Genomic DNA, 16,161 nt, shown 5'->3' on the forward strand with positions numbered 1-16,161 from the left:
TCCAGAAAGTTCTAAAGATGGTGCCCCTAATCCTCATACAGGGGGCAGGGAGGCAGTTCTTGGTCTGAGCAAACAGCCAGACGTACTCACATACAAATATATTGTAAAACATGTTTACAGGGCAGTAAACAGGGTCAAGCCATGGAAAGTGTGATAGCAGCGAGTTAGCGGGCCTTTAGAAGTCAGGGAGGTCTGCAGAAGTGGCCTGCTGGTGTTGTTAGCAGTAAGCCAACAGGACGTGTCCCTATGTCCTCTACTTGCACCCTGCTGTGATCACGCAGCAGGAGAGCATATGATGCCTTCCTGCCACGAACAGTTCAGACCTTCACCGACACAAAGAACAAGAGCTAATTAAAGAGGATCTTAACGGGGAGTAAATTATTTAACGCTGCCCACATGTCTTCATGACTTCTTTCTTTTGTTGCTTCTGTCCCGCTCTTTCACCTCGCTTTTTCTTTTGGGCTGTTTTACAACATTTGCACGACTGCTCTTTCATCTCTTAAATGGTGCCATTCAGTAGCCACGCCACGGTCGTCAAACAGTCACAGGGACAAATGCAGGGCCGGTGAAAAGTAACACTGTTTTAACTTGAAACAAGGAGAGAAGCACCAACAGCCTTTCAAATCAATGTGGACGGGTGACAGAGTTCTACATACCACTAGCATCTGGTTGGACCACCTACTTTTAGAACAGCCTTAATTCTTTGTGACAACAAAGTCATTCAAATAGCTGCCAGAAACACTCATGGGAGGCTTTGGTCTGTATTGACATGATATCCTCACACAGTTGCCTTCTATTTTTAAGCTTATTATCAATGATCTCCGGTTCCGCCCAATCCCGAAGGTGCTCTGGGTGACTGTGGAGGTCAACGGAGATCAACGAACTCATTGCCGTCTTCAAGAAAAAGAAGACGGTTGTTGATCTGGTCAACAACAGCACTCAGGTAGACTGTGGGTGTTTAAATAATTAGCAAGGAGCCTAAAGTATGCCAAGAAAATATCCCACACCATAACATTACCAGTAGCAGTTTGACCGGTTGATATAAGACATGATGGGTCCGTGCGCTCATGCTGTCTACTCCAAGGGAATTGGAGACATTCCGATACAGGAGTCTTGGTTGGTGTTGAATGCGTACCAAACAGATAAAATGTTGTTTTAAGGCAGGTTATTAAGAAAATTTTACTTTTTGAGCTTTATATCATGTTGTACTGCTATTCCCTCATTAGAAACGTACCTGGAGTTTTGCTTTGATTCTTTCATTCATGTTTGAGGAACCCTTGTATATATAGTGGTAGCCATTTGGGAGTGGCTACGCTTGCTCTCACCAAGCAGTGCCCATTTCCACAAAGTTTCTCCTGTGAGCTGCAGCCTCTAGCGAAGCTTCTGCCTCACTCATCTCCTCCAGGCTAGCAGCAGCAGCAATTAGCAAACACCTCTACAGAAAGGTTATGAACAATAAAATAAAGGAGCATTGACGTTTGATGTGCTGAAGGCGGAGTGTCAGAAAGAGTAGGAGCTTCTTAAAGAGACAGAGGCCCAACTTCAACATGTCAAACTGTGAAATCAAATTTCTTTTAATTAAGTCATGTTTGATATGTACCCTGAAGGTAACATAGTTACTTGACTGTGGAAAATACATAATATTGTCCTTTTAAACAAATGTGTGTCTTATTCAAAACATGAACAATTTTTTTGAAAGTTTGTATTTATTGAAAAATATCCAAAATGTGCCAATCTGATTTTAATGACTTTGAAATTGGTGCATAAAGAAGTTGATTTTTCTGTTCTGACCAGGTTGCAGCTGAAAGTTGCAGCTGAACTTGAGACTCATCAGATGAGTCAACATTTTTCTAATCTGTTATTGTCCAGTAATGTGATGTGTTTTTCTGAGTCAGCCTTCTGTGTGACTTGGTTGTGATTAAAGAACAAATAAACAGATGTACCTAATAAAATGGCTGATGAGTATATTTTAACAAAATAAAATAGTAAATTTTCTGCTGTAAAACTGAATCTTTTGGTTTGTTTGTGCCTTTTTTCAAGCTTCATCCACATTCTGTGTATTTTGAAATGAAGAAAGCCGTTTCTTTAAGAAAGCTTTTTGCTGATGCTGTGCTTCAAGGCGCATGGCCAAAGGTTCACAGGGAAACTTGTGCATTCATTCACCCAGCAGGGGATGGCATTTTCCATTTCTTCTCTTCTGCTTGTGCTGTTTTTTCCTGACAGAAGGCTCTCACTGGGCCAATTTCAGACTTTCTGATCACCCAGTGCACCAAGCACATCTCTCAATGGCTGAAGGCGACTTGCTGCTAAACCAGCCTGGAGTAAAACAGTGACCCTCGTCAGGTGAGACAGAGATCCACTGCCTTGTAAACAGAAAATGCTGAACTAAAATATTTTTCTTACACAACAATTAACCTGGAGATGAGCTTTGAACTATCTCAGTACAACAGGAGCAACAAAACAAACTGGATGAATGAAATATTTAACTAATTGTTGTTTCACTAAAAGCTTTAGTTTGCAGTGTAAACACACGTCCCATCAACATTATCAGCACTTTGAACTGATAAGAATTTTTCAGCTGACTGAGTCTCCCTGTGGCAACATTAAACAGCCTTCAGTTCAGCACTAGAGGGTTTTTCTGCATGAAATCATGCTGCTTCACACAGAAAATAGGCAACCAATATCTTACTTTTGATGTGTTTGTGCCATGAAATCAGTAGCTGCGTTTCTATTACAAAAGCGCGTAAAACTTTGTCAATATTCCGCTAATGTCGAAAAAACACAACTTCACAATTGCGATGTTTCCATTAAATAAGAAACACAATTAACATCACAGGTGAGTCCGTTTTTTTAAGCTGATAAATCATAAAAACACATGCTGCGCTATCATGGTCCATCTACTTCCTGTCGTCGTCTTCGTCTTTTCTTGCAGTTGAGCTCATGACTCGTGATGTGAAGAAATGGTTTCAATTACAGTTTTGCAAAATACCACCTCATCCTAAACTTAAAAGAACATGAATTCTCTCAAAACTGACGTGCTTCTATTCACCAAATCTATTATCGTAATTCCAATTTACACAATTATATGATCAATGGAATCACCCTGCAGTTATTTATGCAGTTGTCTCCATTTCTCACTTTAACTTTTTTACTTTATATGTTTTCCTCTGGTCAAAGTTTTGTCTGTTTAAATAAAATAGGGTTGCAATTAACGATTATTTTAGTAATCGATCATTAACCGATTTCAAAAACTGGTATTCTGGAGATTTCATATTCAACCACTAAAGCAGTTTCTGTAAAAGATTATAAATACGTAAAATAATGCAAATAGTTGAGAAGATCAATATGAAGTTTACAGAGCATACTAAGACAAAGATTTATGCTGAGAGTGACCAGGAAGGCAAGTATGGAGGTCTAACAGTGCCAAACGGCAGTGGAAGCTGCAGACACTGTGCTATACTTCGCTGGAGGTTTATGTTTGGCCTCAACAAAACCAATGAGTAGATTGTTTCTCACATTTTGAAATGAAATCCAATGTATATGCTTCGTTATGCTTAAAGCCTGGCTGATGCAGAGAAACCAACCAACAAGACAATAAAGTCTGAAACAAATTCAGACTTGTTCATTCAATTCCAGCTTCTATAATTATTCCACCCTGGAAAGAGAATGGTTAATATAAATTAGTAAAAAGCCCCAAACAAAAATAAAATTAATTCCCATGATGAGTATGTACACTTCCAGGACCAACTTGATTGGAAATGTCCAGATTTCAAATACTGTGTGATGAAGCAATTAGCATGATGATTAACAAGTGACAGCATCTTGCAACAGACTTCGTCTCATTAAAACCGATAAACAAACATAAACCACTCCATGTTTGGGCTGTGAATTCAGATCCAAATTTTAGTCGAAGATCAGCTAAATTAGCTGAGAGGGTTGAATAGCTCAACGCTGCGTAAACAAAATATTTTTCTGCATGTCCGTTTGAAAAATGGTCTTCCTCTGAACATTTACCACAAGAAAAGAGTTCCGATATGGAAGCACATGAAGGCTTCTCGAATGTCTGCAGAGGATGCTTGTGTAAAACACCAGTGGGGGAGGGGTCAGCGTTCAGCATCATCTACTTCAGGCATTTTCTAATTATTGGAGTTAATGGTTTCAGTGCAGCTGAGCTCTGTGGGTGGGTGGGGGTATTCTGCACGGAAACAATGACCACTGTTCCACACCAAGGTGTATTTCTGTCACTTGTAAGATTCGCAGGACCAGAGGAGTGCTCCATGTCACTGACTGGTATCAGTATCGCGGGGGTGCCACGGGGACTTGGGGCCTATTTTGCATGCTTTCACTTGACAGCATACATGCTCCGGTATAAAGGCTACATGGCTTCTTGGCGCTGCAAGTTCTTCATACTTGTCTGAGCACTGAAACCTGCATATCTTATGGCTTTTCAGGCCTTGAAATATTTTTTTGCAGGCTTGTTTTATTGAAAGAATGACAAATTTGGAGATTTGAAAAGTTAGAGGTCCAAGACTTGCAGATTATCTATGTCAGCTGTGACTTTCCATTTTTCAATTTATTATAAAAATGTTATCATGGTCAAAAGGAAGTTTTCTGACTGCAGTATTCAAAATCAGAATAAAAGTAATGTTGGCATGGAAACACAGGCCAGAAACAGTCCAGGGATATGCAAACGTTTTTGTTCTCTTGCTTTATCTCAAAGCTCAGATTAACAGTGAAGATTGAGAAAACAAAACTGGTTTAGTTGTTTATTAAATGATCTAATAATTTTCACATTAACAGCTGAAATGGACAATAGACACATTTTAAAATGTAATCAGAATTTGCAAATCTGGGACACTTGCCATTTCTTTAGTAATTCATTTAAAACACATCTTTGCTCCTGTTCACTGGATAACTGGAAATTAAATTTAATCCAACTTGTTCCGATGATGTTTCAGTCAGAACCACATGTGGGGTCCGGGTGGGGCAGCCTGGGTTCAAACCTGTCCATTCGCTCTGAATTGAATCTGCGCCGTTCACAGTAACAATAGGTCAATTAATAATAGGATAAATGAATTCACATGTAAACAATAAGGAGATCCTCCCTATTAATATTGCTGAAAAGCCGTCATTTAAAAAAAATGCTGCAAATATTTGATACACAGTACGAAGTTAGTTTACACTATTGCCTGTTTTCTGTGCCAAAGCTGAATGATTAATATTTTTTTAAATGTAATTTTGGTTCCAGAAGCTTAATAATCTGTTTCAATTATTGTTATGTTTGTTATTTCAGAGACTAAAGAGTTTTTCAGTTCCAGTGTTAAACATTCTATAGTAAACTACCATAAATTGAATAGTTAGAAACTACAATTATTTCACACAGATTCTTTACCGCAAATATTATTCAAATTTAGCTTAATCCCTACAGATAGACCTGTCACGATGAATTTTGCAGGATGATAAATCGTCCCAAAAATTGTTGCAATAAACAATATTATTGTCATTTTGAGACCATTTTAAAGTCAAATCTCCAAAATAAAAAATAAAAATAAAATAAAAAACCTCAGCAGTTATTAAAATGAATTATGAAGTCTGTGAAGTAAAACTGCATTTAAAAATATAAATCATTCAGCTTAGACAGGAAAAACAGGCAAAAGTGGCAAACAGGACTGTTGTAGAACAAACTAACTCCTACTGGGTGTCAAATGTTTGCAGCATCTTTCAAAATGGCTGCTTTTCAGCGATATTAACAGGGAGCGTCTCTTTAACGATTGTTGTCCAACTGGAAATTATTGAGCTCATTTTAATTCATCATAATTGGTTTATTGTTTTTAGTGACAGGCCTAACTACAGATAAACTGTCTCTACCCCTGAGAGACGATGTTGCACTGAAAAAAAACAGAAAGTAGCTTCTTTTTTTTTTTTTGACTCCATTAGGAAATAAATGCCAGCGCATTCTAGCGTGCTTTGCTTACTGCACAGGTTATGTTGTGTCTGAATAATCTGGGGCATATTCATTACGAAAACAACACTTTACTCCGGTGACAAAAAGATGTTGACCTTTAGTGAAATCGAATACTTGCAAAGCGTGCCTCATTGTTCAAAGATAATAGCTGGGCAACGTCTCCTGCGAGGCAGATGATGCTGATGGCAAACGGAGCGCCAGCCTCGCAGTCGGTGGGTGTTGGACCCGTGATGACTCATTCCTCATCGGCGTACGGAGGAACCGGGCGACAGGCTGCTGTTGCAGCTGACGATGTGAACGCGCTTCCTGTTGCTGGTCATTTTTACCTCACTTAGATAAATGCCAGTGGCTGAATCTTTTTGTCTTCGCAACACCTGGCTGAGTTAACCTCGGCTAGGTGTTGCAGAATAAGGAGCAGGAGAAAGCGCTTGTGAGAGAAAGACAGCAGGCAGCCACCCTAGAGGAGCTTTGTTCATTCTCCAGGGAAATTGCATCACGTATTGATCGGTGCTCCCTCAATCTAATGGACACAGGGGGGGAATTGCTCCAGGCAATTGGGAAATAGGGTTGAGAATAACAAGGAGTCATTAAGGCATAAAACCCAGGTTAGTCACCTGAGGACCTTTCACCTGCCTTCACATGCCTCTGGAAGCAGCCGGCAACAGCAGGCAGATCGGTGAGGAGCGCCGGGTTCACAGACTCAGACAAGCATTTGTCTCCATTACAGCCCTCACACCGGCAAATAAACAGGGGAGACAGACAATCATTCTACATTACATCCATGACTATAGCACTTTACATTTTCTCTCAGCGTAACAGACTCCCTGGGCCATCTCACAATCCTCACATCCATTTTTTACACATCCTGCCACTGCGTGTGCACAGGCGGAGCGTTCAGCAGCCAGGGATTTCCACCGCCGCAGCGTTTGTGTCCCTTTCTCCAAGGCAGAAACAGCGAGATCAAAACAAGGTCTGCATCCTAACCCAAATCTGTCACGCCATCATTGGTGTCATACGACTTCAAAACGAAGCCGAGCGCCAAACGCAGCCGGCGCCGTCTCCTTCACAGGGCTCGGTCCGCTAAAAGGGCAGCAGAGACGATTTTTCAGCCTCTGCTGGAGCGAGGCGATATTTAAAAAAACAGGTAAAGATCGGTGACAATCATTAGAGTGGAAGGAAGTGGGAGGATCTCAGTGGATTTATCCTGTGGATCTCACAGCTGGGTGAAATGATGAACACAAGACAGAATAAGATGTTCAGCCTCTTCTTCCTCATAAATTTGGAAAACAACAGAATTTCATCAATATATTACAGAGCTGCCGCATGTTGTTTATGCTCAGATCTAATAACGTTACATCCTGAATATCAGTCTACTTTCTTTTAAACCAGAGTTTTATACTATAAAAATCAAATCTCTGATACATTTATGTGTGGACATTTTTTATTTATTTTACTGCAGATATTAAAAGATTCAGACATGGAGATGGAAAAAACAAGATATATACACAAGTTGGATGGATGTATTTACAATTGTATGTATGGATGGATGGACAAATGGATTAACAGCTGGTTGGATGAACAGCTGGACGGATGAACAGCTGGTTGGATGAACAGCTGGATGAACAGCTGTCTCTTTAAGGGAACAGGACATCCTCCTGGTCTGTTCCCAGGTTTCTGTCTCTTCTTCTCTGCCTCAGATGTTTAATGTGATTCCAGACTGTGGAGAAACTCTGATGTTCCTCAACATCATCACAGAAAATCCCACAGCAGCATTTCAATTTGGTTTTAATCGATTTGCATGGATCTTTTCATCTAATAACCAACAATCTGCAATTCAATTCTAATTCCTCTCCATTATTCTTAAAGCCAAGCAGACCATTTCACACATATCAGCCACTTATGTGCATGTAAATTATTGATCACCTCTCAAGCCCTTCTCAAATGAATTGACTTTGTGCATGTAAATAAGGTGCTACACTTTGCTGAGGTGTTTCTAGCGGCTGGCTGGCATGCTGGGGTTTTGATTTGGTGCCATTTGGATATTAAGTGCAGTGGAGGCTGAGTGCTATTACAGCCGAGGAAAGGCAGCACATCAATCTCTGTCACAGGAGGGAAAATCGCTCTCCCGACAGGAGCAGCAGGCGAAGGAAGGGCTGCAGAAAAGAAGGAAAACCTCATGAGTGCTGCACAAACTAGTTTACTATAATGAACTACATACAAAGTAAACCACAGCATCTCATATGGGCTCTGTGTAATAACCTGCAGGCTGATCTATAGCATCAGCTCTACCCATCTGCAACACTGCAAAAACACAAAACTTACCAGTTTGGTTTGGTTTCTACTCCAAATATATTAGCACACTCAAAATAAGACAAAACTAAATTATAAGTAACTTTTCCGTTTATTCTAAGTCAATAATTCCTTTAAAGTCGATGAAAAAGTACTAGTTCCACTGAGATTATTTCACTTATAACAAAACATTATTTCCATGTTGTAAGTGGAACTTGTACTTTTCAACAATATTAAAGAAATTATTCACTTAGAAAAAGCTCCTGTATATTGCTAAAAAATCCTAAGTTCTTTGCAAATGATGATGCAAAGAAGGATTCTTCAATAAAAAAAAATTCTAAACAACACTAACCATTCTTTTCATGAGACAAAACTGACTGTCTTCAGTCAGAGAGTTCTTCAAATGCACTGAAATACAGACTGCTACAGGAGATCTTTCCTGCCAACAGCCATCATGATCTATAATAACTCTGAAGAACCTGAGTAAATATGAGTTACAAAAACATTTAATTTCCCTTTGGGATAAATAAAGTATTTTTAATTTTTTTTATTTCAAAGGGATTAAGTTATTTGTATTAGAAACCAGACAAAAATACTTGCTAAGATTTTGCGTTTTTGCAGTGCAGTGGTGTCAAACTCATTTTCATCAAGTGTGGCTCAAAACTTTCCTATTTACAAACTGCTAAATTATTAATAAATATCTGTCTCTGGATTTGATACTTATTCAAATTATTAATACAGAAGATCTCTTCACATTCATCAGTGCCTGCAGGATTTCGCGTTTGTTTTTGTGATTTCTTGCAATTATAATCACTGATTTCTGGAGTTAATTTAGAAATATTTCCACTTTAGAATGAAGTTAAATATGACTTTTTGTAACTGAATCTTTTTTTTTGTCAATCTTGGACTATAACTTAGCATGAAGGAAGGCCGAGGCAGCAGTGGAGTAGAAGGAAGAAACACTGCCACCTGCAGGTGGGAGTTAGCATCACTTAAAGCCAATGTTTTAGCAGAAAATTTCCAATACATTCACTACAATGCCCTGACGCAAAAAAAATGTGATCTGCTGATTTTGCTTGAAAACCTGGAGGTACTGACTGTGCAATTTGGCTTTGATTTATTTGATGGAATAATATCTGAGCTGTTATCTTTAAGGCTAACAGGTGCTGAGGGCCAAATCAGAAGCTTTGGGGGGCTGGATTCATTTGGCATACATGAAGCAAACAAACGTTTCTTGCAGCTCCACAATGCTCTGCTGCTCCTCTTGCAGCGCTGGTTTGGGCTTTGAGGCGCCTCTCACGGGACGCTCCCCTAAAAAGTTACCTGATGAGCCACAGTTCTCACAGGAGGGATGAGACGAGGGGTGAAAAGGGGGAGAAACAGAGACAGAGAGAAAGAGAAAGCTCTCATTATTTCTCTCTAATTGCCCACGAGCGACCCTCCTGATCCCCCCTCTCTCTTCCCTTCTTGCAACCAGGTAGTGTGGCTCATTACAGGCAGCCTCCTCGGTTTTCCCAGGAGAAAGCCATGAAAAGGCCATGAAAGGCCTCGTCTGACAGGGGCCAGCAGACTGGACCAATTAACAGGGTTTTTCTGTGCTCTGACTTGCCACACTGCAGTTTGCAACTCATCTACAGTGTTAGACTTGCAGATGTCCGAGGTCAGGCTGGGACAGTTTATTCAAAAAGCAGAAGGTTTAAAGTCAAATCTGTGCTCCAGAGCCGCAACGACGCTCAGCGGTTTACCCAGAGATGGAATATGAAATTTGCAGAGTTGGGTAGTAACTACACTTACCTGAATAACTTTTCGGAAACACTGCAAACTCAAAATCTTAGTATTTTGGTCTGATTTCTAGTGTAAATATTACTTGAAATAAGAAAAAACTAATTTACAAGCAACTTTTCAGCCAGATATAGGAGTTTCTTTTCAGTAAACAATTTTTAATATTGATTAAAAACAAAAGTACTAATTCCACTGGCAGATATACGTATTTAATAACATTGATTTTGTAAAATGTCTTGTATAAGTGAAATAATCTGTCAGTGGAACTAGTATTTATTTTTATATCTATATTAAGGTATTGTTTACTAAAACCAAACTCCTATCTTGCTGAAAAGTTATTTTTATGCAAGTTTTGCCTTATTTTCAGTGTACTATTTGTACTAGAAATTAGATCAAAATACTAGCTAAGATTTTGCGTTTTTGCAGTGTACTATTAAGAGTATTTTTACTACACTTTATTTTTCACTTTTTATTGCTACTCTTACTCGAGTAGCACATCTGAGTAACTTCTGAGTAACTTCACTGCTAGTTTTAACCTGAAATTTACCAGACAGATGAACACCTGCAGTTTTATAGCTAAACTGTTTTCTAATTAAGTTATTTTTATGAATTATTTTCATTTTGGTCTTTAAAATACCTTCATTTTTGCCCATCCAATTATGTAATTTTTAAATATCAAATGACTGATGTTTTGAACAGTTAGTACTTAAGTCGCCTTCTTATCAAACAATTTCTTACTCTTGAGCAGTTTCTTGGGCGGCTACTTTTTACTTTTACTTGAGTAAAAATGAGTTGTAATAGTGCTACTCTTGCTTGAGTATAACGTCATCATGGCGTCTCAGAAGGCTGTGCTGACTGGTCTGCTTGGCTGAATTATGTAACAAGCTGTAATTGCAACAGGTTTTCTCGACAACCTGCAACCTGCCTGCAGCTGTTTTCTCATTTTTAAAGCCACAGCAGTAATGCGAAAACATGCAGCGCCTTAACGTCCTGTCACTTTAACATCCGACTGGGACGTTCCGGGTCTGAGCTGCAGACATAATCTGCAGAAGCATAAATGCTCCGACATGCAGTCAGTGCCATCCGGCCCAGTTAAAGCACTCCACACTCGACTTTCACAGAGACCAACTTAAAAGGATTTTCTACAATTTGGATTAGCTTTGAGAGAAAAGAAAGTGACCTAATTAAAGTTTGAAAAGTTAAACAGAGTGTTTCCAAGTGTCTGTAAATCAAGTTTAAGACTTTTTAAAACCTTTTAAAGGCAATTATGATTTAATTCTTTTTTCAATTACAAAAAAATAAAAGTAAAAAAGTTAGGACTTCATGTAAGTTTGATATATAATTTCCACATGGAGTTGTCGAGGATAAAATGTCCTAAGACTTTTGTAATCAACATCCAACTACTGAAATCACCATTTCCCAATGTGACCTTTCTTATTTTAAGTTGCTGACAATTTTTCAAACTTCCAGGGGAAACTTTGCTGAAGCATTTCTACGAAAAAGCTGGAAAAAGTAATAAATCAGCAAACGTACAAATCTGTACGTCAACCAACCCTGATACTTTAAGCTTTTCCTCTCCACAATCACTCAGGTAAACATTTAGTTTCTATTCTGCATCTAAATAAATCAAAATTATTCATACCCCCAGTAGAGTTTGGTTTAAAATTAGAATTATTCAACCAAGATCTTTCTTTTTGATTGGAAGTAACAGTCACATTTCAAAAGTTGATAAAACAATCAGTAAACAATAATAGCCTGGTGGCCCGCCAGGCTAATGATACGCTGAGAGAAACCGTGAATAACAAAACACAGAAAAAGATTAGAGTAAATAGAGGTGTCAGGATTCCATTATAAGTATAGTTATTGATTTCCATTTAGCTTCAAAAGTCTCCATCTTAAATTCCTTTTCAGAAACGTTTAGAAAAGCCTGAGGACTGATTGAAAAGCTGAAGTACAGCTGTTTTCTGGCGCCATTGCTCCATGAAGGCTGAACGTGTCCGGCCCTCGGCCTCCCAGCACCAGGTGACTTCAGTGTGTGTCTGAATAAATGACCCAGTCAAGGTGAGCTCCATGTGTCAAACCAAAAGCATCAAAGACAAACTACGCAACCTTGCCAGAGGGCCTGCTTTCCTTTCACCTGGAGAACCGCGACTTGCACTCTCTGAGGCTTGATGCATTTGAGCCCATCCTGATCTTTGTAATGACTGGTCAAAAAAAAAAAAAAGGTTCAGACAGCCTCCTGTCTAGTAGCATGAAAGACAAGACTTTCAAAGAGCCTTCTCCTTCCTCTTCGGGTTTAAAAGATGCATGCATTCCCGTCAAGGTCACATTTCCGCAAGAGCGATTCAAGGCAAAAATCACCAGAATGCAAACAGCGCTGACTGATAGAGTGGAGGACAATGATGGGGCCCATGACAACGATACCACTCAGCAACAGAGTCGATGACAGTTGCGGCGGAGGTGTATCTGGGCCCAGGGAAAAGGGAACGAGACAAAGAGGAAGGGTTAGGAGAGGTTGGGCTGGATGGAAGGGGGTACTGATTGGTTTGCCGTCTCATGGGGTGCGTGTTTGCCTGCAGGGAAAGGTCACGGGAGGGAATAGGAGTAACGAGGTGTGAAGGGAAGGCACTGTCCTCGGTTCCCAGGCCCTTGGAGACGGCCACGGCAAGGTGTTAATGCAGATGCTCCGCAGCTTCCCAGGTTCTGTTTATTACACCTTTCGAGGGGAGCCAGCCGAGAGTCTCACCATCAGTCAATACAGCTGAGAACATGCTAATCAGAAGCACAAGCTGGCAGCAGAGCCAACTCCCAGGGCCTCAGACGGATAAAAAGGAAACGTAGAGAAACTCAGCTGCTGATTTTATCCTAACCACTGAGAAAAAATGCCACACTAACATGAGCTGCTAAACGGCAGCATTTCTGCAACAAACGAATTTGTTTCTGTACATTTAACAGCAACTTTCTGTTTATTTACCGACTAGTTAAACTCCTAACTGGTACGAATGTAAAGGGGCGGTATTATATATTTTTCAAGCACTTATTGTCATTTTCTAGCACAATCCAGTATCTATGTTACCTTTAGTTCTTGTAAAAATATATGATGATGAAACATACTGTATCTTTGTATATTATGTATATACACATAACCTGCATCTTAACTCGAGTCGAGCAAATCTCAATCTCGTTGTAATCTGTTGATGACAATGACAAATAAATCTTATCTTATGATGAACTCAACAGATCCTTAGTTCTGGGAGGGGTTTGCTTATTGCTGCTGCTAGTCTGGAGGAGCTAATAACATGACATAAAGCTAAAAAATAAAAAAAAATAAAAAAAGGAAACAGTAACAGTGGGAAAATGCACAACTCTATGTCTTCCCCTCTTGTCCATACCGCCCACTTCCTGTCAGTTGGCTATCAATTCATCCTCAAGTGTTGATATTAATTAAGCTACAATTAATACAAATAAATACATTTCCCTCTGATTCTAGTTGATGCTTCCTTAAAAATACTTAAATAAAACATCCAAGTCCCAGTGACAAATGACTTTTATGTTTTTCTGCTCAACAATCCAGACAGAATTTGGCAACTTTTGTTGGCCCAAAAATTCAGCTTCACAGCTTCAAAATAGCAGCAAACAAAGAAGTGGGTGGAATCCAGGTGGCTACATCCAATTTTTATATGCAGCGAAGTTTCCCCAGCTGTCTGAGCACACTAACAACTGCAGCTGGATCAATGCACACCGGTCCACTAATGACCACAGGAGCTTTGGCCAAGGTTGACTTGTTGCTAGTTAACTCCTTTCAGACACACAAACTGTTTTGTTCGTCTCTGTTCCGAACAAAACAGAGACGCTGACGCTGGTAGCAACGTAGCCAACAATCAAAGCGCTAATGACTGAAACAATTCATTTAACAACTTAAACCGAACATCAAAAGAGTCATAAAATGCGCCGCAAGTCACTGAGTCCGCAACCTGCTGACTATAAGAGCGATTTAAAGGCAGGAGAACGCTGTGGCAGAAACATTCAGTCCACAGAGCAGTGGCTGCAGGTGAAAACAAATTCCTGGCAGGGCTGATGTGTGAATAGGTTTATACGACGGTGTACTAGGGCCTTCATAGATAGAAAAACAGGGAGTACATTTCTTCCAAAAAATTCAAGACATTTTGAGATTAGTCTCAGAAATTTGCTAGAAAAAAAACTTGGGAATATCTGAGTTTCAAAAGTTAAAAATGTTAAACTTTTGAAAATTTCTGAGATTATTCTAAAAATTTCTAAGTACTTTTCTTGCAATTTTTTGACTCAGAAATGTTAATTTTTTTTCTTGAAAAATGCTGAATTTATTCTCAAATGTTCCGATAAATGAACAGTAGAAAATGACTACAATTCTACAATCTTTACATTTTTCTTACTGTAACATGACATGAGGGGTTAGATTAGCTAAAAGTAAATGGACTGTTTAGTAACTTGAAATATATGCAGAATTTAATAATCAAATCAGTCAACAAAGATTGTAAAAATACCAAACTGATGTATGATTGATAATAAGATTAACTCTGAAAAAACAATAGGCAAATTCTATTAAAATTGAAGAAAGTCAGTCGCAGCCTTTCTACCTAAAAGAAGTCAAATCCACTGGTATAGGATGAAATTATCATGATGAGTAATTTAATCCAGGAATAAAAAAAATCTAATCCACGTTTTGCTGTAACCACAACACCAAGCAACGCCGAGATTTATGACAATCAGGAGTTCAGCAAAATCTAACAGAATGAAGGTTCATAAATCTGACTTACCAAACAAGACTTCAGCTCCTCCTCGTCCAAGGCCACATCAGAACGGCCATCTTGAAACGTCATGACATCAAGCAAACATTAGCATGATAATAGCAGCAGAAACTCAAAGGAGGCAACAAGAGAATCATCGTTATTAATACAAAAAATAAATCAAACCAACATACGTATGAATTAGCAGCATTAGCATTATGCTAACAAATCAACATAAGCATCAAATAAACCACAACGTTCATAACTGATTATGAGCAAAAACTATATTACATCAACTGATGATCAAAAAATAAAGGAAGAAAAAGAGCAGAGCAACATGGCGGCTAAAGCAAATTTTTAAAAATGCTGAGAAACAAAAGTTGTAGCTTACTTGTCATTCAAGGTGGAGGTTCGATCTAAGCTAGCTTCGCCATTATCAACTTTATCGCCATGACGTCCCGAAACTTTACGAGGTAAGATTCTGAGCGTCCCAAAGACATTAAATTCATCGGTGCTGATTGGCCAAATGTTTAGTATTTTTCCCTAGCAACCGCACACTATTGGCTATTTAGCTTCACTTCCAGCGCCACAGATGGTAACTGACAGGAGTCTGTCACGGCTCTGTTGCCAGATTGGCTTTTTAACACTTTGGGCTGGGAAAGTTAAATTTGGGCTGCTTTTCACATCATTTGAAAGTTTGAAGAAAGTCTTCATAGGAAAGTTCTTTGAAAATAGTCGTCATTGTGAGGCAGAAAAGCACAAAACGTAATAAAATGCAGTGTTATTGCACTTATGTCTCTTTTGTTTGGGCTGGAAACAGTCAGATCTGGCAACCCTGGAATTCCTTGTTGAATGAAAATGTCGGTGGAAATGTTATGTAAATAATTCAGATTACATTAGCCACATATTATTAAGGAAAACTGGTTAATACAATTTTAAGAAATGTTTAAAAAGTGTTTATATGTCATTTTAAGATATTTTATCCCCTTTGTATTGGAAGAGAGAAAACATGGATGACTCAGATTAATTTAACGACATACAGGACATGATTCAGTGATAAAAACTTTTGATTGTCCATAAAATTTGGTATGGTAAAATAACAGCTAAAAAATACACCAGAAGATTCTTCAAAATGATTCAGTTGGCAGAAAGTTGCCAATTTCTCCTTAGACCGCTTTCATACATAAAAAGAAATTAAGGGAACCCAACAGGAGAGAAAACAATTTAAAGTCGCAATCCGACTTTAAAAAATGGATTACCAGGGATTTTATTGTCTCGCTTGCCTCTCAGGGCTTCTGCGCAATAAACTGCATGCAGGCTGTTATGTATCATTATGTTTTAATGTCATTTATGCCTGCA

The 16,161-nt window shown here is 39.0% G+C and overlaps 1 protein-coding gene across 2 annotated transcripts in view; it reads right to left on the reverse strand.

The window, feature by feature from the left end:
* The window catches only part of rbfox3a (RNA binding fox-1 homolog 3a), a 553,817-nt gene extending 538,495 nt beyond the window's left edge, over positions 1-15,322 (reverse strand). The window contains exons 1-2 of one of the 2 annotated variants that reach the window (XM_028041392.1): positions 15,194-15,322; positions 14,833-14,882 (exon numbers count right to left, since the gene is read on the reverse strand). The gene's annotated coding sequence lies outside the window, so the exon portion shown is untranslated. The remainder of the gene's footprint in view (positions 1-14,832; positions 14,883-15,193) is intronic. The other variant, XM_028041391.1, reaches the window with a different exon arrangement.
* Between the last annotated feature and the right edge of the window lie 839 nt (positions 15,323-16,161).

The sequence above is a fragment of the Xiphophorus couchianus genome, chromosome 16 (assembly GCF_001444195.1).
Source record: "Xiphophorus couchianus chromosome 16, X_couchianus-1.0, whole genome shotgun sequence".
Taxonomy (NCBI): domain Eukaryota; kingdom Metazoa; phylum Chordata; class Actinopteri; order Cyprinodontiformes; family Poeciliidae; genus Xiphophorus; species Xiphophorus couchianus.